The 23,544-nt window shown below is 39.8% G+C and overlaps 1 protein-coding gene across 1 annotated transcript in view; it reads left to right on the plus strand.

Moving 5' to 3' along the window:
* The first annotated feature begins 15,817 nt into the window (after window positions 1–15,817).
* EPB41L3 (erythrocyte membrane protein band 4.1 like 3) overlaps window positions 15,818–23,544 on the plus strand; it is a 154,811-nt gene continuing 147,084 nt past the window's right edge. The window contains exon 1 of the mRNA XM_081950967.1: window positions 15,818–16,029. The gene's annotated coding sequence lies outside the window, so the exon portion shown is untranslated. The remainder of the gene's footprint in view (window positions 16,030–23,544) is intronic.

Genomic DNA, 23,544 nt, shown 5'->3' on the forward strand with positions numbered 1-23,544 from the left:
ATAGCCATGCTATACAGTTTGAGTGTATTGAGCATCACTCTAGAATACTTTCTCCCTTTTGTCTGGCTATCCTCCATCAATCACTCCCTCTTTAAAAAAATGTGGTTATCACTAAAAACCAACAAACCCTTGCTGCAAATGCTTCGCTGGCCAATCAATTCAGTTGAAGCTGTACACCTTATTGGATTGTTTCCCTACCAAAATTAAATGATCAGAGATGGTCTTTTCCATTTGTAGCCAAATAGGAGAATGACACACCTTTACAATTTGAATGCCACAACATCATGCTGCTAGACAAAGAAAATGACATAACTTAACAAGGAGTGTAGGTGTAGCCTCCATCAGCTTGCTGGTGTGCTGTTTTTTTCCGTGAAGCCCCTGAAGTATCCTTATTGCCAGGCATTCATGGTGTCATTTAATGGCTCCCAGGAACACAGGGCACCAGACCTGAGCCTTCTTATTCAAGCCTGGTGATGTCTGTTCGTAAAAATTAATGAGTGGAACATTTAACAAGGACAATCTATTTAGGAGAGTTACTCTTGCATGAAAGAGGAACTGAATAAATGAATATTTAGTTCTGTGTATAAGTAGATGTTTAAAAACTTTTAAAAACTGCCCAGAATGATAAAATATGTTTGAATAACTGAATAATTTGGAAGTTGGGTATAAGAAAGTCCATGTTTAGTTCCCTTCCCTCCATGTTGAAAATGTCATGATCTATTCTCGTGGAAACTAGAAGATCCTAAAATTAATTTGTTTAAATTTGGCTTAACTTTCGTGAGATTGTGGTGTTTCTACATAATAATTGATTAGATCAGCGATGGCAAACCTTTTTTGGCTCACGTGCCATAAGTGGGGGGAGCGCAGGGGGGTCGTGTGCTGCCGTGCAGCACCCATAATGCAATGCGTGACCCCCAGTGCACATGCGCGCACTACAGGCACTCCCCACATTTTTACATGCTTTTTTTGCCCTCCCCAGGCTCCAGAGGCTTTATAGGAGCCTGGGGAGGGTGAAAACAGCCTCCCCCGCCCCTCCGGATGCCCTCCGGAGGCGTCAGGGAAACCTCCGGACAGTCCCTGAAGTCTTTGGAGCGCTCAAAACAATCCTCTGAGCAAACCGGAAGTGACACATGTGCCATAGGGTCGCCATCACTGGGTTAGATTATGGGACATATTATAGATAAGAACAGTAAAATCTCATGAGATTTCAGGCAAGAATGCCAAATTTTCATCTTATTTTATCTGAAATCATTAAAATCTCATGGACTACTACTTACTAAAGTTTTTTTCAAAGTAGCAAAAGTATCAACTGTTTCATTACATTTTATACTATATTGCCTTTCATTTTATATTGCCTCAGATTATAATACATCCTGGTAAATTAACAATAATCAGATGAAATCCCCATTTCAAGGTCCTCAAGGCTAATAAAACTAGAGAGACAGTAATTCTATACTTCTACAATGACATCCTGAGCAAGTATTAAATTAAATTCTGCTTAGATGCCAAATCAAGCATTAGATGTTTAAGTGAATCCAGAATTGCATTTTCCTACTTGTTTAACATAATTTATGGAGGGAAAAAGTGATCCTGCCCTGTGCCATATAATTTCTTATTCAGAAGAAATAAATGCTAATGTATGGGGGTCAGAAGCTCCTTTGAGTATCAAGGAGATGTCTGATCCAGCTGAGTCCTCTCATACAAGATCTAAAAACCTTTTTCTGGATATTTAAGGTAATACTTTCAAATGTACTAAGGGTGGAAATGGACTGAAATTTGAGCAATGGAACTACAAAGATACACTCCAATACTTTTTTTATTGCCTTTATAAACCAAGATATAATGTAGAACCTGAACAGCATGTCTTCATCCTATCTGTTTTCTGGATATTCTGGGTTCATTCTTCTTCTAGCTTAGAACGTTGAATCTAGAAAGAAAAAAATGTTTTACAGATGTTTGGGGATTGCAACTTCCAGTATTTCTAACTAGCATAGTGGAGAGTTAAGGACTTAAGTCTATCTGAAAAAAAAAAACAATTTTGTAAAACTTGTCCAGGCAGACACGCAGAGTCAAAAACTGTCTTGAAAGTACACACACTATGCTCATTTTTGTTGCAAAATCCCCTGACAGATCTATGTATTCATCAAATGCAAAATGCAGGTTAGGTCTCAAACACAGTTAAAAATTAAACATGCCTCTCAGTTTTGTAAATTCACTGTCAATTGGACATAGGGCAAAATTCTTAACATATGGATCAATTAAAAAAAGTTTTAAATATTTATACAGGTAATATTCTTGTTTAAAGCAATCGGAACCAACTGTAAAGCTAAGTGGTCACTAAGTGAAAATCACATGACCGCAACTGTGTTTACAGTTCAAGTTACTTTCTTGGCTTGAGCTCAGGCCCCTTTTATTGAACTGTTGCCTTGGTAGCGATCCTTTCTCTTGTCCTTCAAGGCATTCTCTCTTCCTTCTACAGGCTGACAGAGGCTAGAGCCTCACATATTTTTCCAAGTACATTAAATACATTTTTGGAAAAGGGTTGGATTATCCAGTTAAGTCAGGGGTGTCAAACTCAAGACCCAGGGGCCAGATCTGGCCCACGAGGTGCTTAGATCTGGCCTGCAGGGACAGTCTGGGAACAGTGAAGGACTGGTCTGTGGTGCTTCTGTCAGCAAAAATGGAGCTCGGGAGGGCCGCTAGCAGAGGGTTGCAGGAGGCTGTGGCAGCTGAAAACAGAGCTCGCAAGGCTGTTTTCACTGGCAGAGTGATAGGGCCACCACAGGCGTCCCTGATATGAGTGACGTTGAACTGGCCACACCCACCCTGACCACGCCCCCCTCCCGAGGTCAAACACAACCCTGTTGCATCCCTCAATGAAATTGAGTTTGACACCCCTGAGTTAAATGAACACACCCATCATCTACCTTCATGATTTAGGGCATGGAAGCTCCCAATTTTTAATGAATAAAATTACACTAAGATTACACTAACATCTATGTCTGGCTTAGCTTTCTTTCCATTCCAAAAGGTTTTTTTAATACTAAAGTTTGTACCAAAACAATTAATCCCAAATTAAACTTGTATTTAGCATTGAGGGGAGGGCTAGGGCATGCCCTCATCCTTTCCCGCCTGGACTACTGTAATGCTCTCTACATGGGGCTGCCCTTGAAGAGCACCCGGAGGCTTCAGCTGGTCAAGAATGTGGCCACGCGGGTTATCATGGGGGTACCTAGGTGCTCCCATGTTACACCCCTGGTTGCTGGTTGTTTTCTGGGTGCGATACAAGGTACTAATTATGACCTTTAAAGCGCTCCATGGCTTAGGCCCAGGGTACCTGCAAGACCACCAACTGCCACCAGTAGCCTCCCACCGTCCAGTGCGATCCCACAGAGTTGGCCTCTTTAGGGTGCCATCGGCTAGACAGTGTTGGCTAGCAACCCCCAGGGGGAGAGCCTTCCCTCTGGAATGAGCTGCCCCCGGAGCTTCACATAATCCCTGACCTCTGGTCCTTCCAACGCGCCCTAAAAAGTTGACTTTTCCAGCAAGCTGGCCTGGCCTGAACAAAATAAAATAAATGATTGATTTAATTGTTAATTTTAATCTAATTTTTAAAATGTTATTGTTAATATTAATTGGGTTTGTTTTTGGATACTCTATCTAATTTCCTTTTTAACTTTTGTAATATGTGTTTTTTAAAATATTGTACGCTGCCCTGAGTCCTTTGGGAGAAGGGCGGCATATAAATCCAATAAACAAACAAACAACAAACAAAAACAAACAAGCAGGAAGTTCTTGCCAGCTGCCTGTTGGTGCACAGGAGGAAGTAGGACTGAACCCGTGAGGGACTCCTCCAGCTTGCTTCCATGCCTGTGGGCCACTCAGCAGATCACAGCTTGCTTACCACTTAACAGTACTCCCCTTACTGTCAATCAGGTAGTCTGTTTCCTCCTCCTGTGTATCAATGGTCAGACTGTCAGTAAATGGAGATGATGAAGTTGGGGCAGCCAGTGTACTCTGCCTAGTCAATTCTGCAGGGCTTTGCTGGACAAACTGCTGGACTTCCATGGATCACTAGTTTATTCCACATTTTGAGATTCATTGTACTACAGAGAGGCAACCATCTGAAATTTAATTCTGATGTTGTCTCATTCTTCACATGCTATCCTTTATCAGCTTTCCCCACCATCCCAATGTCTTTTAAGCTTAATATGTCTCACCTTTCTTGGAGGCTGCTTCAAAAAATTGGACTAATACACAACAATACCAATGGTCACATACATGTAGTAACATGAAGGATGATGCTGGAAGGACAACAGTCCTTACAAAGGATGATCATCTATTCTTCAAGAGAAAAATGGGAAGGCTAACTTGAAAAGTAAAATAAGATTTTTCCTATTAGCAAATTTCTTCCTTGTGTCACAACTAATTCAGCCATTCAGTTCTATTTGTGGAAGCTGATCAGTCTGCGGTTGTTAACGAAAAGGAAGACCCTGAAGGTAACCAGTTGCACAATTCTTTTGTTTTACTGAAATAACAGGTACATAAAATGAGAAAAGTCAGAACAGCTTAACCTTAAAAAATGTCAGGCTGAAAAATGCTTCTGAAAGCAAGTTTTACTTTATTATCTATAATCCAAATTTCATATATTTTAAAGGTTGAATGTGATCATAGATATTAGTGCTTGAAATGGTTTAGAAATTAAAATATAACTTTTGTCCTGATATTTCCTATTTAAAGTGTTTTAAATTAATCCGTTGTCTTTTAGTGTATATTTGTTTATTAAACATATATATATACTACCACAATCAGAACAACTCTTGGAGGTGAAAAAAAATACAGTATACCCACTTAAAAAAACAAAAACGCAACACCTTACAAATGTACAAAAATAATTGAACAACAAAGATGACAACATCAAAGAAAGTAGGATAAGATTCTCTGAAACAGTTCAGTCTTCAAGATTTTCGGGAGGTCAACTAAGAGGGGTCCATTGTGATATCCATAAGGGAGGCTGTTCCATAGCATTAGTGCTGTAACAAACTGGGAACCAATGCATTTTAGTTAATTAGGATTGCGTGTTCCCTATATTGGTAGCCGAAAAATATGTGGGCAATTACATTTTGGACCAATTGCAATTTTTGAATACTTTTTAAGGTACCCCAAGTAGAATACATTTCAATAGTCCAGGTGGGTAATATTAAAGGTATGCGATATGGAAGCCAAGTCTTTCTGTCCTAGGTAAGATTGCAACTAGAACACCAGCTAGAGTGCTGCATAGGTCCCTCTGGCATGGCTTTTATCTGATGATCCAGCAGAAGCCACAAATACATAAGGTATCCCAAATTGAGAATTTGTTCTGGTGGGTAGTTTGCCCATCAAGGAGTAACTCTTATGCAATATATCAATAGTAACACTGATTTATCAGGGTTCAATTTCAGTGTGTTATTTCACATCCTGTTAGCCCCAAGAGATACACCAGGCCAAGAAATCAACTCCACAGAATGGCCGAAACTATTTTTTTATTGAGACAGGCTATAAAACAGACTTGTGCAAACTGATTGTGTTGTACTTTCTCTTTCTTTTTAGAGTTAAATGAATACAATAATTTGGTGTCAGATAATCAGTCAATCTGTCTGAACCACTTCTGAAAGTTATCTGAATATTCTGGAATTAGAAAATGATTTACCCCATGTCATCTTGACAACAGAGTTTGCATATCTCTATCAAAAATTGTCCCCCTTACTCTCTATATATCCAGACCTCTAAGACTCCAGAAAAGGGTATTGACACATCTCCCTCAACTATTCTGGAGGGTGAGGAAAGGAGGAAGAGGAGGCAGGCAGAAGGCATGGTGGAGTTGAGAGTGGCAGCAGAGAAGTCAGTAATAAAATAGCATCTTTTATCCATCTTTCTCTATTTTATCTCCTTCTGAGGCTTATGTAACAGTTACAAAAAAGATTGAGAGCATAAGGCAAGAAGTCAGTAAGGAGACTGAGGCCTCTTGTGTATGAGATGAGTGCTTCTGTTGCATCCAGGCCATTAAACCAGACAGCTTTCACTGCATTTAAAGACTCCTCAGTCTAACCTGCAGCTTTTGGGAGGGTTAATTCCTATCCAAGAATTAACCAGCCCCACCCCTGCTTAGCTTCCAGACATCAGCCACTGAATTTGTCCTTGCTGACATTTTGTGGCCATTGCAAAAAAGAGCTAATTTTGTCTTTTAAAAAAAGTGACTGTTATTTTTTAAAATAACTCAAGATAACAAACATTGAACACAGGTGGCTGCTTCTATTGCCTCCATACCATCAAACTAGACAGCTTTCACTGTGTTTGAAATTTATTGTAAGCTCAGGGAACACCCCTCCCCCTCTTTTTGATCACTTCCGGTTTTGACAAATCCTAATTAGACATCAGGCATAGAGATTTTTAGCATGGGAAATATTTCAGAGTTGTGAATCTGGAGCCTCTACGGATCTGCCATGCTTAGAAACACAACTTGGCTTCAACATTTTGATTTCCATGTTCTGTTTTTGAAGCCTAAGAAGGGCCTTTCTTTGTTACTTTTATTTTATTTTTTGTATACCAAATGATGGTGATGATGTTATGACTTTTAGCGATTCTATGGGTCAGGTCTCTCCAGGTCTTCCAATCTTGCACCAGTTCTTGGATTGTTTTATGCTCTGTTCTATATGTAGTATGTGTTCTATGCTATTGTATGTTTATCATATACAGCATCCTTAATATTTTGCAAACATTGTAATTTTATTTTTCAGAGATTTAATATCTGCAGATGAAATAGACACAAATAGACTCACTAACATGATATTATTATGATGGTAATATTAATATAAGAAGCATTTAACCATGATAGGCAGTATAGAAATTTGATAAAATAAATGAATAAACATTGAACAATAATGACAGCAAGCAATTTGACAGTGGATTTATGGGCAGGGTGTCCCATAAATTGACTTGTTCTCAGATACGCACGACTCATAATTTGATCCTGCAATTAAACAGTAGTTTTCAATTTTGAATATTAGGGTTTAAAAAAAGGGAATATATCATACTTTTCTATTGCACAGTACAGATTTCACACTTGCAAGGAATCTATATCAGTGTTTCTGAAGCTCAGCAACTTTAAGAGGTATGGACTTCACTCCCAAACTTCCCAGCCAGCATGATGGATGTGAAATTCTGGAAATTGAAATCCACAGATCCTAAAGATCTTAAAAACACTTATGTAAATTACATAACATAAAATTATGTAAATTATATAAGCTAAAAGCATAAAAATGTATCTCATCAAAATCCAGAATATTTTTGAAATTGCATTTGTACTTCTACAGTGCAAAGTCATGATTAAAATGCATTCCAATTCTAACTGGGAAGAACTTTTTTTGTTCCAACGTGATATAACTTAGTGACATTTTATTCATTGCACTTAGCCAAAACAAAACAAACCACATTATAGTGGTCCAAAGTGCTGCCAATGTATTTCTTTATAGGGAATGAATTCTGGTGTAGGATCCAGACTAAAAGGTAACTTACACTGTTAAATCGGGTGAATGAAGGCACATTCAGGCTTCAGAGTAACAAACACAAGCCAACTATGTACAATCCAGCAAAGGTTCAGTCTGATGGCAGCCCTGCAGTTCGGTCTGATTATGAGGTTAGGGGTGTCCTGGATCGCCTTAATTTTGTTGTTGGTTGGGTGAATTCCAGAGCCATCGATGAGGTGTCCTAGGAATTCAACCCTTGGCACGTTAATTTGGCTTTTTTTTTTTTTTTTGAGGTGGAGGCTTTTGTCTCTGATTCTGGCCAGAACAGTTCCCAATCTTTTAAATAATTGCGCCTTATTTGCAACTGATACCAATATGTCATCAAAATAGGGGATGACTCCTGGAATCCCCTGTAAAAGCCGTTCCATGATGCTTTGGAACAGTCCAGGGGCAATACTAACTCTGAATTGAAGGCGGGTGCATTTGAATGCACCCCTGTGCGTCAAGATGGTCTGGGCCTCCACCATGGCACCATCTACAGGCAACTGCTGATATGCCTGCGACATATCTCATTTTGCAAAAACTTTTCCGGGGCCTAATGAGTACAGTAAATGCTGTACAATGGGTACAGGATAAGTGCTTGTTTATCGTGCACTTGTAATCCGCACAGATGCGGACAGACCCATCAGGCTTGACAGGTGTCACTATAGGGGTCTCCCAGCGTGTGTGATCTACTGGCTCTAGGATTCCCTGGCCAATCAATTTGTCTAGTTCTAAATCAATTTTAGGGCGGAGAGCGAAAGGTACTCTCCTGGGTTTTAGCCTGATGGGGGCTACATTAGGGTCCAAGTTAAAAGATATTGGAGTCCCCTCATACTTACCTAGAATGGTGCTGAAGACGTCCTCGAACTCCTTAAGGAATTCCTCAGTGCTTTTGTCTCGTATGGCGTTGATTCCGGTCACTTCTAGGCCCAGGGCTTCGAACCAGTCAAGCCCCAGGAGGCTCTGTAGGTCTCCGTTGACTACTGTCACTGGTAGCTGGCCGGAAAATGTCTTGAACCTAATCTGGAAGGTCCCCTGGTCACACGATGGGACTCGGTTTTCCTGGTAGTCGCAAAGGTGGATGTCTGGAACCTGCAGCTGATGCTTTTAAGGCTAGGGATAGCCTGTTTGAGTGCTGCCCAAGACATTATGGTCAATGATGACCCCATGTCAATCTCCATATTGCATGGAGAGTCCTCAATGAGGACTGTGACTTTCAGCTTTTTTGGCCGCTTCGTGCGGACTTGGTCTATGGTAAGTGACTCTGGTGTCGCCTTCTGTTCGCCGTGGTAGTGTCTGCCATGCCCCTTGGTTGGGCCTCTGCTGGTGGTTAGGTATGCTTCTGGGCTTCCAGGTTGTAGTGGGGCGATAGCTTCTGCAGACCTTGGTGATGTTCCCCTTGCGTTCATTTGACAGATAGCATCGTGGAAACGGCAATGTGTTCTGAGGTGGTTTCCTCTGCAGCCGACGCAAGGCTGGAAACGTGGTTCAAATTTTCACACCGGCTTGGTGCAATCACTGCGCATCACCTTCAGGCTCTGTGGCCTTGCGATGTACTCCTGCACTCTTCCACGCACTCTTTGGACTATTTTGGCACTGCAATGTTTCCATTGATTTAATTGAAGACTCAGTAGCCCTGGCTTCGTCTAGGGCAATTTGGAGAGTAAGATTAGTTTTTGCTAATAACCTCCTCTGCAGGCCAATGTCCCTAACACCGCATATGATGTGGTGAAGTAGTAGTTCATCAAGATCTCAAAACTCGCAGTACGCTGCGGCCTTTCTGAGCGCCTCAACATATTCGTTGATGGATTCCCCTTCTTTTGGATACAGATGTTGAATCCATGCCTCCGGACATATTTAGATAGTCTGGGAGCATAGTGTGTCCTCAGTGTCTGTTATAGAACCAACCAATTGGAGTGGCGTTGGCTCAGACAAATCCTACACCGTCTCGAACACCTCTGGTCTGCAGTAGCTCAGGAACATATTCATTTTCCGGCCTTCAGAAAGGCCCATGAGGTCATTGGCTTTGAGGAAGCAATCGAACCTCATCATGTAGGATTCCCAGTGTTCGGTGTCTGGGTTGTATGGAGTCGGTGGGGCATGAGTTGTCATCTTGTGTTCTTGAGCACATTTGAATTTTGCCATTCAAAGATGTCTGCTCGATGCTGTGCCATGTTCCAGGCTGGATTGACTTGTTGGATTGTCATGCTCTTTTTGTCTGCCTAGTTGCCTTCCAATCCCACCTTCGTCGCCAGTGTTAAATCGGGTGAATGAAGTCACACTCAGGCTTCAGAGTAACAAAGAGCTCTTTATTAGCACAAGCCAACTATGTACAATCCAGCGAAGGTTCAGTCTGACAGCGGCCCTTTTATAGGGAGCTGTCAGACCTTTCGACCAATCAGATTGAGTCTCTGTTCCCGCCGGAACAGAGGATCTTGGTGTAAACCATTACTCATGTTTCTGGTATCTAACATATACTAAGAGCCAAACAATATCACAGGTTTGATATGAAACAAATCTATCATTGTAGATTCTTTCTAGTTATTTCTTCCCTTTATATTCTGCTTTTTCAGCTTCAAGAGAAATACATCATCTCTTCTGAAGCATTCATTACTATCATTACTAATTCAGCTATACAGAACTTGTTTTAATGAGAATTATGTTTCAACTCATGAAGTTACTTTATCACTCTCTCTAGATTGGTAATGGGACTATTTTATAAGCATTAATTGCTGATTCTTTTCCTATCCCTGGGTTTCAGGGCATTCTATGTGTTTCTGTCTCAAGTACTGTAATTATCTACAAAAAATCTTTTTATGTCTTTCAAATATCTGTTTTTATGAAATCCATGGTTAAATGCTGGGATATGACATTTTCTTTGGTTCTGTCAACACACACAGACACAATCCAGACTAATATTTTCTTTAAAATATGGTTCAGATCTTCCTAACAGCTTTTTCCTGATTCAAATATTGGGACTTTTTTTAAACTGAGAAATCCTTGAACTTCTTCCATGAGTATATTTATTTATTTATGAAACTTACATGGCCATCTATCTTGTATACCATAACTATGAGTGGCTCGCAAAAACAATAAAAACATCCAAGAAACATTTTTTTAAAATCTCCAAAACATCCAGCCCCCTTTAATAATGTGTACTTATGTATATATGTACATATACATACCGTATATACATGCATACAGTTAAATGCCCACTCCCCAATAAAAATGCAAAAGTAAATAGGAGAACAGTGTGGAGGAAGAGGGGCAAGAGAACTTCAACTCACTGGGCTCCAATCTTCTTTAGCCCCAATGTTTTTTGCGGGGAGAGAAGCAGGTTTTTTAAAGCTTTATTGAGGACTAGAAGAATGGAAATCTGTCAGATCTCAGGAGGAAAGAGAATGTATCACAAAGCAGGAACCATTAGTGAGAACATGTGATTCCTAGATCTCATTAAATGACAACCATTATAGGTAGGAATGGAATGTTACAAACACAGCAGACTGTTGATGGGACAAAAAGGGAATTGGTAGAATACATGAATGTCAATTTTAAATGGTCACTGATATTTATAAATACAAACTATTCATTCTATCTAATAGTAATGAAAATATTTTCAGAAGGTAAATCCTTAAGTACCTGGAAGAAGAAGGAGGAGGAGGAGGAGGAGGAGGGGAAGGAAGAGGAGAAGAAGAGAGAGAGAGAGAGAGAGAGAGAGAGAGAGAGAGAGAGAAAGAAAGAAAGAAAAAGAAAGAAAGAAAAAGAAAGAAAGAAAGAGAATCAGCAAGCTGAGACATACAGAAAAATGTAAATACTTGTGTTAAAAAGACAAAAAATCAAGGTTAAGACAAAGCAATCAAAGACCAATATCCAATTGCTAAAGTGCTGACTGAAACAATAAAATAATTCATAAAATAGAAAGATACTGGAAGAGTCACAGAAACACACTACACACTTCAAACATTTACTGTAGATCTGCCTGAAGTAGATAAAACATATTATGTATTAAATATTGTATACTTTATTTGTCATTTGAGCAATAACATACTTATTACAACAAACCATTGTTTGAAGAAAAAGAATCTTAACCAGTAGGAATGCACATTAGTTGGTAGATTCTAAGTTAGAAATTATCATGAGTACTTTTATGGTTCTACTGGACTTTGTCGTACTGGCCAAAGTATCCCAAGATATCATTGGGAATTTCTGCCTATGGCACTGATCCAGCTATAACTGGTAACCTAGTCTACCTCTTCTCTAGCTTATTATAAAGTATCCTCTGAAAGTCTTGACTGATCAAATGCAGGATGGATAGGCTCACCCTGTTGATGTCTATAGCATATAAAAGAGGGCATCTCAGAATATAATAGTATAAAAGATAAAAAGTATGAATTAATAAATGACAAATAAAAATGGAGTTATTGGGTGTTCGCGAAACTAAGTGGAAAAGGAGTGTAGGCATCTTGTCCAATTTGGCAAATTAGAACCAATGATTACATGCATTAAAATATAGGTTTAATTATGAATAATTTTTTTATATACATACTTGTACACCGGTTAACTCAAAAATGTTATTGTAGATTTTTTTTAAAGTAACTTTATTTTTTTAAAGTACATTGATAAAAGATAAACAAAAAGAAGATTTGAAGATATAAAAGCCCAGGAATAAAAAAGTAAAGGTGCAGAGAAGAGAGAAGAGTGAAGGGAGAAAGGAAAAAAAATAGCAAGATAGAAAAGAGTGACTTCTGATTCTCTTTGATATATACATTTTTTAAAACAGACATCAAATTCTTACTCCAAGCTTAACATTTTCTACATTATTTCCTATAATTCCATATGATACTAATCACCAAATCCCAAAATCAGCTTTTGAGGTCTTTCAGTTTCCTACAAAAATTCTCATAGTGGTTGATTTTCTGATTTTCAGCATAAACAAGCCACAGCATAAAATTGGTGCATTTAAAAATCAAACTAGAAACATAGAGAAACATGGTTTGTTTCTTTCTTGCGGGGAACTTTGAGAAATAGCACTGTCATTGAGGACAATTGTCTTCAGTAGTCTTCCAGCTCAGTGCTAGCTGACAGGAGCACTTCAAGCAAAGATGTGTAGGCAGCAATCCAAGCAACATTTAATGTGGATAAGCATTAGAAACTGAACTGTGGGCAGAGCAATAAATTTCCTTCTAGGGACGCACATACATGCATGAGATTAGCAGAAGATTCATGGAAAAGGCTCAGATATATTTTACAAAAAACCTCTTTCACAGCTAGTATCTATTAGGCAGTGTTGGGTTTCAGGGTTTAGTGACCACCGTCTAAATGACAGATTTCGTGAGATTTCACTGCTAGCTTTGGTAAGCATTTTCAGAGGCAACGCAATCAAGTCAAATGACCAACTAGGATTGGGCACAAAGAACCAATCAGAAACCATTCCTCATCAACATGTACCAATCAAAAATCAGTTTAGCTAAAGACCAATTAGAAATCAAGATACTGAGCCATAAAGACAAAAGCCCAGTCAGTGCCTACTACATTGACTTTGAAGATGCCAGACACACATCTTTCAACTTTAGTATAAAAGATTGAAATTGAAGATTGAAAAGACTGAAGTAACATTCAGTTCTGCAATCCTTGAATCCATTTGAACATTGTACAGCAGTGCCTCTTAATTTCGGCAACATTAAGATGTGTGGATTTCAACTTTCAGAATTCTCACTGGTCTGAGGAATTCTGTGAGATGAGGTTCATACATCTTAGAGTTGTTAAGATTGAGAAAGTCTGTTCTGTAGCACAAAATATTTCCACATTATACCAGTCCCTAAATCCTGGAAAAGAAAAAAAAACCCTTGGGCAGAAGTTTACCTTTTCTAGCTTAACTATTTCATGGGAAGCAACAAAAAAAAAAAAAAGATTCACCCCTTCCTTTCTTGAGTCAGCTACTATGTGCAGTTAAAGCCCTATCATTCTGCTCAGATTACCGTAACAATTGGAAAGTACTTTGTAGGTTTTTTTTTTTTTTTGTGGTCATTCTGTACATGGATCAATTAATGGATACTGTTAGCTGTGTCTTTGTCAAAAACAAAACAAAAGTATATGTTGCTGCAGGGTGATTAAGCTATTTCGCATAGTTCTTCTATGATACTGCACAGAATGGAGCCATAATGCACCTTCTATAAGAAACATGTCTTAAAATGAAAGGCTAAATACTGTCAATTAGTAATTCATAAAAGTAAATATTGTTAATCAATAATTTGCCAGTACATAGGTTATTTGTCTCATCTTAAAGAGGAGCCGAATAACTATTTTGCTAGTGGTTGAGAGAATAAAGAAGAGCTTTCTTCCACTTCCACAAACTTAACTAAAAAAAATATCAATAAATAATTTTTATTTACTTTCCTATGTTTAGAGAATGTATATAAAATGTCTTCAAAAGTGTCCGGGTTGCTGATTTCTAAGTAGAGCCTATAATTAAGTGAAATAGAAGCAAGCCAATCGTTGATCTTGCTTCTGAAATATAAATCTAGAATGCTATTGTCCAGAAAGCTGAAACAAGAATATAGGAAGAGGAAATAAAATACTCAACATTTTTTTAGATCACCCTATACAAGTCTCTGAAAGTGCTATAAAACTCCCTTAGCAAACACAGACTAAATTACTGATTTATTTTGCATAAATTTTGGAACAAATTTTGGAACAATTTGGTGATCACCCTATGAAGATAAAGCCAATACAACTAGATTTCCCAATGAAAGGAGTTCTTTATTCTTGTTATCATATTCTAGGGTATATAGTTGTGTGCAGCAACAGTTCTAATTGTCAGTTTGTTCACTTGTGAATTATGCTTAGAAGTGTACTGGCAAGACAAGGCATAGAATGTGTGTGATCCATACAATGACTAATAAATGACAAGATGAGCCTAACTGGTTAGCTCATTCTAAATTATCTCAGATGAGATGGTTGCAATCATCCTGTCATATTTAACAAAATGATATTGGTTTGGGGAAATAAAAGAAAGGGAAACAGAACTTCTTCACTGATTCCTTCCTTCCTTCCTTCTTTCCTTCCTTCCCAAACAGAAAGATGGAATCTTTTGAGCAGCACAGGAACTGAATGTCTAGAAGCAACTTTATTTACCCAGAGTCTTATTTGTTCCCAGTGCAACTAACAAGCCCAGTATTATCAAGGCAGCAATTTCAAGAAAGGGGCTAAAGGTCACAGCTGTGCCTACCAGTCTTGCCCTTAGAGTTCTGGCAGAAAAGCAGTTGCTTATCTATCCAGAGGGAAACTGACAATTGTTAGGTGACTGGCAGTAAGTGGCAGTGACTAGCTAGGCGTTGTGTAGGTATAGTTTACAAGTTTATTGTTCTCTGCCATGAATTACTTGGCTATTTTGGGGATCAGCCTCACTGTATTTCCCACCTGTAAAAAGCTACACGTTTCCATATGCTCAGTCTCTTCTTATATAATACTATACCTGTGCATATGGCAATTGAGTGTCCTGCACATTGCAACTGTCATCACTCCTTGGATTATAGCATCAAAGTCCAACATTAGCCGGAAGGCTTGTATTGAAGACGATTCGGGCATGACACAAATTGTTCTTTCTTTCCTTTTCTTTCTTTTCTGCCGCCTTGAGCAATAAACTGCTGGGACATATTTTTTTCTTGTTTGTTGGTTTGTTTTGTTTCTCTCTTTGCTTCTTTGTTTCTCTCCTTGCAACTGAAGTACTGTACTGTATGTGGGAAATCTGAAGGCACATACCTTTAATGTTGCGGATGGAGAACCTCTGCACCACCTTTGTTGCATCCAAGAGATCAAGATGTTGTTATTTTCTGTGAGGAACTGCTGTTCTCCCAGGCGCACCACCCAGAAGCCATATTTTTTTTTCTACTCTTCAACATCGCTTTCAAAAAGTTATCAGCTGCTTTAAAGAGCAAAAGGCTCTCGAATCCGGTTCAAATTCCTGCTAACTACGTGGACAGATTCATGCTACTCTCCCTTTTAGTTTCTTCCGCCGTCCTGAGCCAAACGCAGCAGATCTCTGAAGGCAGCAGGGGCTGCTTCTGCCTTATCCTCGGAATCCCTTTTCATTCCCCCCCCCCCCCCCCGCAAAAAAAAAAAAGCAGCAGCCTCCAAATTGCGCACACCAGAGAGGGAGGGAGAAGCGAGTGGGATTCGACGGAGCCACCAATCGGGAGGCGCTTTTGAGGGCGGGGGCGTGGCTAGCAGGCTCCTCCGGTAGGTCCGCCGGGCTGTTTCCCAAAGCAAGCAGCATTGCCGCTCTGCAGGTGGCGAAGGCTCGGCTCAGAGATCGCCGCGGCTCTCTTCAGGGTTAGCCAAGCGCGCCAAAGCGCTCCGCAGATCTGGTTCCTTTGCACCCGGGCAAACGCAGCCGCCTCCTGCCTCGGGTTTACTTCGCAGCACTTTTCCTCCGGAAAGCGGGAAACGCGGGATTGGGTGCCGGGCCATAAACAGCTCGCAGGTGAGCCGCCTCACTTCCGCGCCTTGTATTTTTAGCGGTCCCCGCGGCTGAAAAGGGGGAGCGAAAGGGATCCGAGGAGATTCCGTGCGCCCTTCGCCAGAGCGGGAGGCTAAGGATGCGCCGGAGAAAAACGCCGTCCTACCCTTGGCTTGAGGTCAGAGGAAAAAGGACTCTGCCCTGATGGGCTGATGCCCCGCCAGGCTGTCTTCGCAAAGATAGTAGCCATTCCGCCACGGAGTTAAACGCCAGCCGCCGTTTCTGATTGAGCGCCCGGAGATCCGCCTTGTGCTAGTTTTTTCCACCGGGATCTTTGGACGGGTTTGGCCTCTTTTGAACACCCTCCTCGGTCAATCTCTCTCCCGCCCTTCCCGGGTCCTCGCTTTACAGGGTCACTCTGTGTGCGCGTAACCCTTAGGAAGCACTGATTTCCCCCACTCATCCCTTTTCGGCAGCAGCAGCCGCCTGCTGGCCTGGAGGATTTTTATTACCTCTTGTAGCTTCGGTTCGACTACCCATCGCATCAGGGACCTGTCCCCTGTCTCTGATTTCTCCCCCCTCTTCCCGGATTCCTAAAAGAAAAGGGAGCCGTGCGGATCGGGAGTTAGCAGCTAACGAACTTCGCACCACCCCAAAAGACTTAATCTTGCCACTCCATATATAGAAACCAATTGGCACAACTCTCTCTCTCTCTCTCTCTCTCTCTCTCTCTCTCTCTCTCTCCCCTCTCTCTCTCCTTCTCTCTCTCCTTCTCTCTCTCTCTCTCCCCATCTCTCTGTGATTGATCGTTAAATCAAGACAGAAAAATGAAGATCCTTAAGTCTAGGTAAAAAGAATCCGCCTTCCTATTTATGCTTTCTTTTACAAATCAGACCACAAATAATACCGTTTTCCCCCCCAAACAAGTGGAAAAACTGCTTGTTGCTCATCATTTCCAAAACAAAATCCCTACTGTGTAGGGTATGCAACATTACAATGTAAGAAATACTATACAATGTAAGAAATAAGTGTAGGTAGCTAAAAATTATTAAGAGTATCAGCTTCCTCTTTATCCCATCTCTCCCCGCTCCATTCTTTTATCTCTTTTTCTTATATCTTGAACTCATGTGCTCATATGAGAACCTTTCTTGCTTTCTCTTATCAGACTATGAAAGGGGCAGAAAAAGCTAGCCCATGTAAATGAAGTCCAGGTTATATGTTGTAATCTTAACATTCCAATTAAAAGCATAGAGCTACTTTTATCTCCCAGCAGTGCTTAATCTCTGGGTTTGTCTCTCTCAGAATGGTTTTACAGGGAGAGATTGGTACTGCCTAAATATACAGCAGCTGCAATATTACAGTGCAATATCACAGAGACTAGCGGGGAAAACATGTAACAGATACTGCAGGGAAAATGGAAAGACAACACAAATAGGAAAAATAACTTCAATAAACAATCATATATGTAATGTTGCTAGTTATACTTGTTAGTAGAAAGTAGAATATATTTTTTCTTAAACGACTTCATAATAAATATTCTGTAGTGTTTATAATAATGATGGGATTGATTGACTGTATGATTAACGGCAAAGCTTTAACATCTGTATATACCTTTTTTTTCTAAGTATGAAATATTTTTACCAGCTTACATTTTACCAAATATGATGATAATCCTTTTGAAAACTTCTGACTTTTATGGATGAAGATTGACGTTGTATTTGCATGCTTCCCTTGTCTTGCAATCTTTACTATACCACAATGTACAGTAGTATTCTATGATAGCCTTTCCTCTTACATTTCTCAATTTAAATACATTTATTTTCAGTAAATGAACCATAAGAGCAAAGTTATTTGATGATGCTTATAAATATGCACATATGCATCCTTCCCATGAAGCTTTACGAATCAATTTAAATAATGAACTTTTCTCCTCCAAATTTTTAATCAACACTTTCATATTCAAGGAAACCGTAAAGAGATTAAAATAAAAGGAATAACCACTATATATTCCATTTACTCTTAAACAACCTCCTTCTCTTAATTGTTTCCTCATTTCATCTTGCCTATTATAAATAAGAATCAAAATAAGAACACATTGGGTAAATATTAACTAATAAACAGCAATTTCCCTGTCTTTTGCTGGGAGGGAACATAAACTCTCAAGGACCTGCTTTATCACCATGAGTAATTAAAATTCCTTTTTTAGTCAGATCACTTCAAGCTCTTTTAAAGGTTGAACTTTTTCCAATAAGGTTTATCTTTCTTTCTGCTGAACGCAGTTGTTTCACACATCACTTGTGCTTTTCCTGGGGTTCAGTGACATTGTAGGACCTTAAGCTTAAACTAATTGCTGATTGTCCAAGCTGTTGCTGCGGTAGGATGATGAAACTTTGAGTTCTAATCACATTTGCCCTGTTGCATTTCATTGGATAATAGAAACAAGGGGGCTAACAAGTAAGAAGTTGACTGGGCAATTTAATTTCAGACATAGAATGGGATGATCTGGGATCCTGCCATTTCTAAAGGGCAAAATCCAGATTGGATAGGGGTTATAGTGCATTATTGATGATTAATGCTCAGAGTATAAACACAAAGGCTGCATCAGCAAATTCAAGGTACTATACGTTTTGCAAGTATCAGGAAAGTTCTGGAGATTTCACAAACAACTGATTGCAGTTGTGTATACTGTTGAATTTGCAATATGCAATTAGATACCGATTGTGATTAGTGGGAACAGTTTGTTCATGCTGTTTCTGAAGTATTAAGAATATGAACTCTGATACATTTTGCAAGGTTCATTTTCTTATCTTTCTTCCAATGTGAGGCGGTGGTGGGAATTGTATCTACAAAGAACTGTCCTCATACCCATTTAGCCATTTTAATTTTCTATTGGTGGTCTTATTTAACTGTCGCATGTGATATCTTATTCTTCTAAGAAGCTCATAGTGGAATTTTAGGGTTGGCCTACTTTACTGTTGGAAGAGCCTAGGGAGATTACTTAGGTTGAAAGAACAGAACTATCAGGTTCACCAGATAAAGGCTATTACTGCCAGCTCCCTCTGTTTATGCTATAATACTGATGAAATGGGCTTTTTCGATCACATCGTAACTCTGTTCTGCACTTGCTACAATTAAGCTTATTAAAAGTCTCCCATAGTGACTTTTTTGAACTTAAATTCCACTACAAGGAGGACAGACGAATTGAGAAATGGACTGGGAAATCCGTGATTAATGTTACAACTATTTCGAGGTGGGAACTTTTTTGTGTATGAGAATCAGTTTTTGATTCCTGATGACCGCTTGGATAAGTCTCCATGGATTTCTTGGCAATTCTTTTTGGAAGTGGTTTGCAGTTGCTTCTTCCCTAATCCTGAAAGAAAGTAACTGGCCCAAGATTACCCAGTCAGCTTCATGTCTGAAACTAGAACTCACAGTCGCCCAGTTTCTAGCCTGATACCATGACCCTACCTTTTAAATAAATAAATAGAGGGACAATTATGGTGTATGATTGTTTATTTTCATTGTTTTATTTATTGGTTTAATGGCTCTTGTAAACCACCCAAGGTTGCTTAAGATGGGTGACCCTCTACATCTTTTAAATAAATAAGGAAGGAAATACACCAAGCTGGCTTTCTGTATAGAGGTGTACTTAATAATTTAAATTATGACCTCTTTCAGTTCTTAAACCGCTTTGGACAACAACAGGACTCTATTGGCAAAGTAAACAGCTCAGAAAAATCAAGCATTATGTGTCATGCAATGTTCAATCAGGAAACTCACAACTATAAAAAAGAGGGTGATAGCGGTCTCCCTGTGGCCGCTACGGATATCAGCTTGTCATGGGGTCTGTTGAAAAAGGTTGAAAGAAGCAGTGCAAATTAGAATTTGGCATGTCCGTCTCCCCCCCCCCCATTTTATTCAAATAGCTGATAAAACACAGCAAAGTCAGTTTTATTTCCTTAGCCTCAAGACTTGTAAGGGTGCTTGCTTCTTTTTCTTTCATCACCATTTTTTCTTCTTTAATAAAACAGAATTTCAAAAATGCAAATTAGATATTTTTTCCTGAACTCCATCTTTCAGGTTGAATCTTCTATGTGCATGCAGGTTATGATATAAATTTACCTATCTATGTGCACTATTCTAACTACATCCCTACCAATGATACAGATTTAACATACTGTAAAGTGTTTCAGAGTAAAGTGTGGGCAGGCTGTGGGCAGTATTTTAACTGTACCCCTACCTATTCTCCTTCTTAATTGAGAATTAATGGCAGTAACCTTTTTTTCTTTCCAAGTCAGATGAAGTGGCAGCTGGAATTGCTATAGCTAGTGATGGTTAGGCAGGTAAAACTTTTGATTTTGTTACACCACCTAAGGTTCCCTGCAATCCGTAGATTAGGTCCTGCAACAGTCTTCTTTGGCACTCTTCTCCCAAATTGTTCTCTCAAATGCATTGTGGACCTTCAGACCATTCCTTCAGCAGTGCAAACACTGCCTAATGCATTTTAGGATCAATACCCACCTTTTCTCTGGATTGAAACCAACAGTCCATTTTCAGGAGGCTATTAGCGCTAAGTCTATTGACACCTTTGTCTCCATTTCCCAGAGTTTGAAACCCTACCTGTAATGTCGCAGAGCATCTGATACTGATGCCAGCCCATCTGTCTTCCTTTCCTTTTTATCAAAATTATGTCGTATGGAAATGTCTCAACAAACAATTCAAACTGTTTTGGGTGTCTGTATGGATATGTGAAGAGCCACAAGAAGCCATGTCTGAAACCAGGCTCATCGCACAGCGAGTTTTGAATGTACACTGTCCTATCATTCTGGAGGTAATAAACAAACAGCTATTGATGACCTTTTAAGAATCTGTTTAGGACTTTGAAGTTATGACCAACTTCATATCTAATTGCAGCAGATTCCACAGTTTAATTATGTATTGTTTAAATACGTTTTTTTAAAAATCCACATTTCCTCATATTTAGCTTTAGTTCTAACAAGAAAGCGAGAAAGAAAGACTTGCCTCTGTAGACCTTTTCAATAACTCTGCATGAAATATTTATTTTTAGATGGATCTTTCCTATTACATCCTGGAAGGGTGCAGTAAGTCAGTTGCAGAATAAAGTGGTCAGGTTGTTTTCTGGCTTCCTTTCCTTTCAGATTGCAGCCTAAGCAAGGAAGTCAAGGTATAATGATGGTGGCCTCCTACCCTGTTCAGTGCAAGATGGATTTCTGCTAAGGCATCTGCCCCGACATATATTGCAGAGATTTCACTAAAAATAAAAGGAGGGGAGGATTTTATTCTTGCTGGGTTTTTTTTCTACCAGGCTATTCTGTGGTATGGCAGACTAGGCTGGAGTGGCTGTGTCTATCTACTCTATAGGAATATCATCTTACTGACCAAATGTTCCATCTGGTAGTCTGCCAATTCTGAGTGCATGACGCTGCATTTGGATGGATGACATAGTATAGAAATATTGTTAATGCATAGTACTGTTCACTTATCTGCTTCACTGCCATCCTTACTGAGCGAGCCAGGGAGATCTTGATTACATTCTTTGTTCTAGAAGATTTCTGGATGCACATCATGGCTTCTGAAATAGGAGTGGGTCAGGATCTCATGCCTTCTATTATCATCATACACCTATCCCAACTATTCTTTGACTCCACACATATAGCAGAACATATGTTAGATTTTGTTTTCTGCAGCTGGAATTGGTTCTCATTTGGGAGAGGCAAGTTGCTCCCTGCCCAGTTTAGATTGATGGCTGATATAAACTTTTGTTTCTGGACCCATTAACAGGAATGGGTCCAGCTGCTAATGGATGTGAATGGCTTCATGAAAGCATTTGGATAATTTCTTATATGTCAGGAAATTAATGAACTGGCTGATCTGTTTAAAATTGAAATGACTGGGCAACTGAATCTATCCTCTTTCTTGTCTCAGAACCATATCGCATCTTTGGTTTCCTATGGTGGGAGCTGAGAGTGATGATGGGATAGGATGTCAATTGTACCCTAAGTGGAAGAATTCCAGTGACAAATCAGGTTGCCTCTGAATCTGGCCAATCTGAAGACATCTCCTATTTTTCTGCAACAAAGGCAGCTCAGAATGTTTTTTCCACTGCTTCTACTGCATCAACACAGAACACGTTTTCCTCCACCAAGATATTTGTGGAGTGGAGCCAGAAGAATGAATAATTTGATTGATTCTTTGTACACAAAGCCAATGGCATCATTATTGATACTATTGGGCCCAAGTGTTGAGGCAGATCATAAAGTTATAATATTGTCAACCCTTAATCCTATTATTTGGGGTTCCCTTTGACTTGTGGATAGATGAGTGCTACCATCTGCTTACTTGACTTCTAACTGTCCTGCTAGATTAAATAGCAATAGCACTTAGATTTATATACTACTTCACAATACTTTACAGCCATCTCTTAAGTGGTTTTACAGAGTCAGCATATTGCCTCCAACAATCTGGGTTCTCATTTTACCAACCTCAGAAGGATGGAAGGCTGAGTCAACCTTTAGTTGGTGAGAATAAAACTGCCAGCAGTCAGCATAATTAACCTACAGTACTGCATTCTAACCACTACACCACCACGGCTCTTCTCCAAATTGAGTAACATGGTAGTTCCCGCTGGTTAAAGGTACTTTTTGTTGGAGGGGGTTGTGTTCCTCTCTGCCCAAAGGAGACAGTAACCAGATTTAGGAAATCTGTTCACTTATAGGGTAATTTTAATCATGCCATTTTTAGGAAATGTAAATGAGAAGGTGGTGAGTTTGCAACCCACATTCAGATGAGTTTTATTTTCTAAATTTCCACTGAGGTATGGTACCAGCTCTGCTTTGGATGCCTTGATGGATGACAGTGCCAGAAACTGGCAGTGCGGTAAGGGGACCCAGACCTGAAGGAGGAGCCACGTCGCGATGACACAACGTGCGGTCTTGACACTCCGAGACCGCCATTGACACTTTTGCCGCTGGATGGTCCAGCTGGACCTAAACCGTCCCGTAGAGATGGTGACCAGGAAGACAAAGCCTTGCTGGTCTCAGGGACGTCCCTGATTGACCCAAGGGAAGTTCTTCAAGCCGGCAGTAAACAGGTAGCCTCCAGGCTGATGAAGTCTTATTACTTTCTTAGAACTCTTAACACGGGGGTGTTGCGGTGTCATGTTGTCACATGATGTATCGGGACTTCCCTCCCCCCCTTTGCTAAATTGGGGGTAGGTGTGGCCAGCATGTGACACATTCGGCCCTCGGAACATGAGTTTGACACCCCTGTGTTAAAACAGCTTGTCATACTATCACAGTTGTCAGAGTTTGTGCAGCACATCCAACCAGCACACAAGTAAATGGACTTTTGCAGGATTCAGTTACATAAGAAACTTCATTACATACAATACCATACAACAGAAGACAGCATACAAAATCAGAAACACAGAAGCAATATTCATAGAAGCAAGTCATTACAGAGTAGAGAGATACAGTCTATATATTGTAGAGAAATTGCAAAGTTACAGAAGCCAAACCA

The sequence above is a fragment of the Natrix helvetica genome (assembly GCF_964273705.1).
Source record: "Natrix helvetica genome assembly, chromosome: 4".
Taxonomy (NCBI): domain Eukaryota; kingdom Metazoa; phylum Chordata; class Lepidosauria; order Squamata; family Natricidae; genus Natrix; species Natrix helvetica.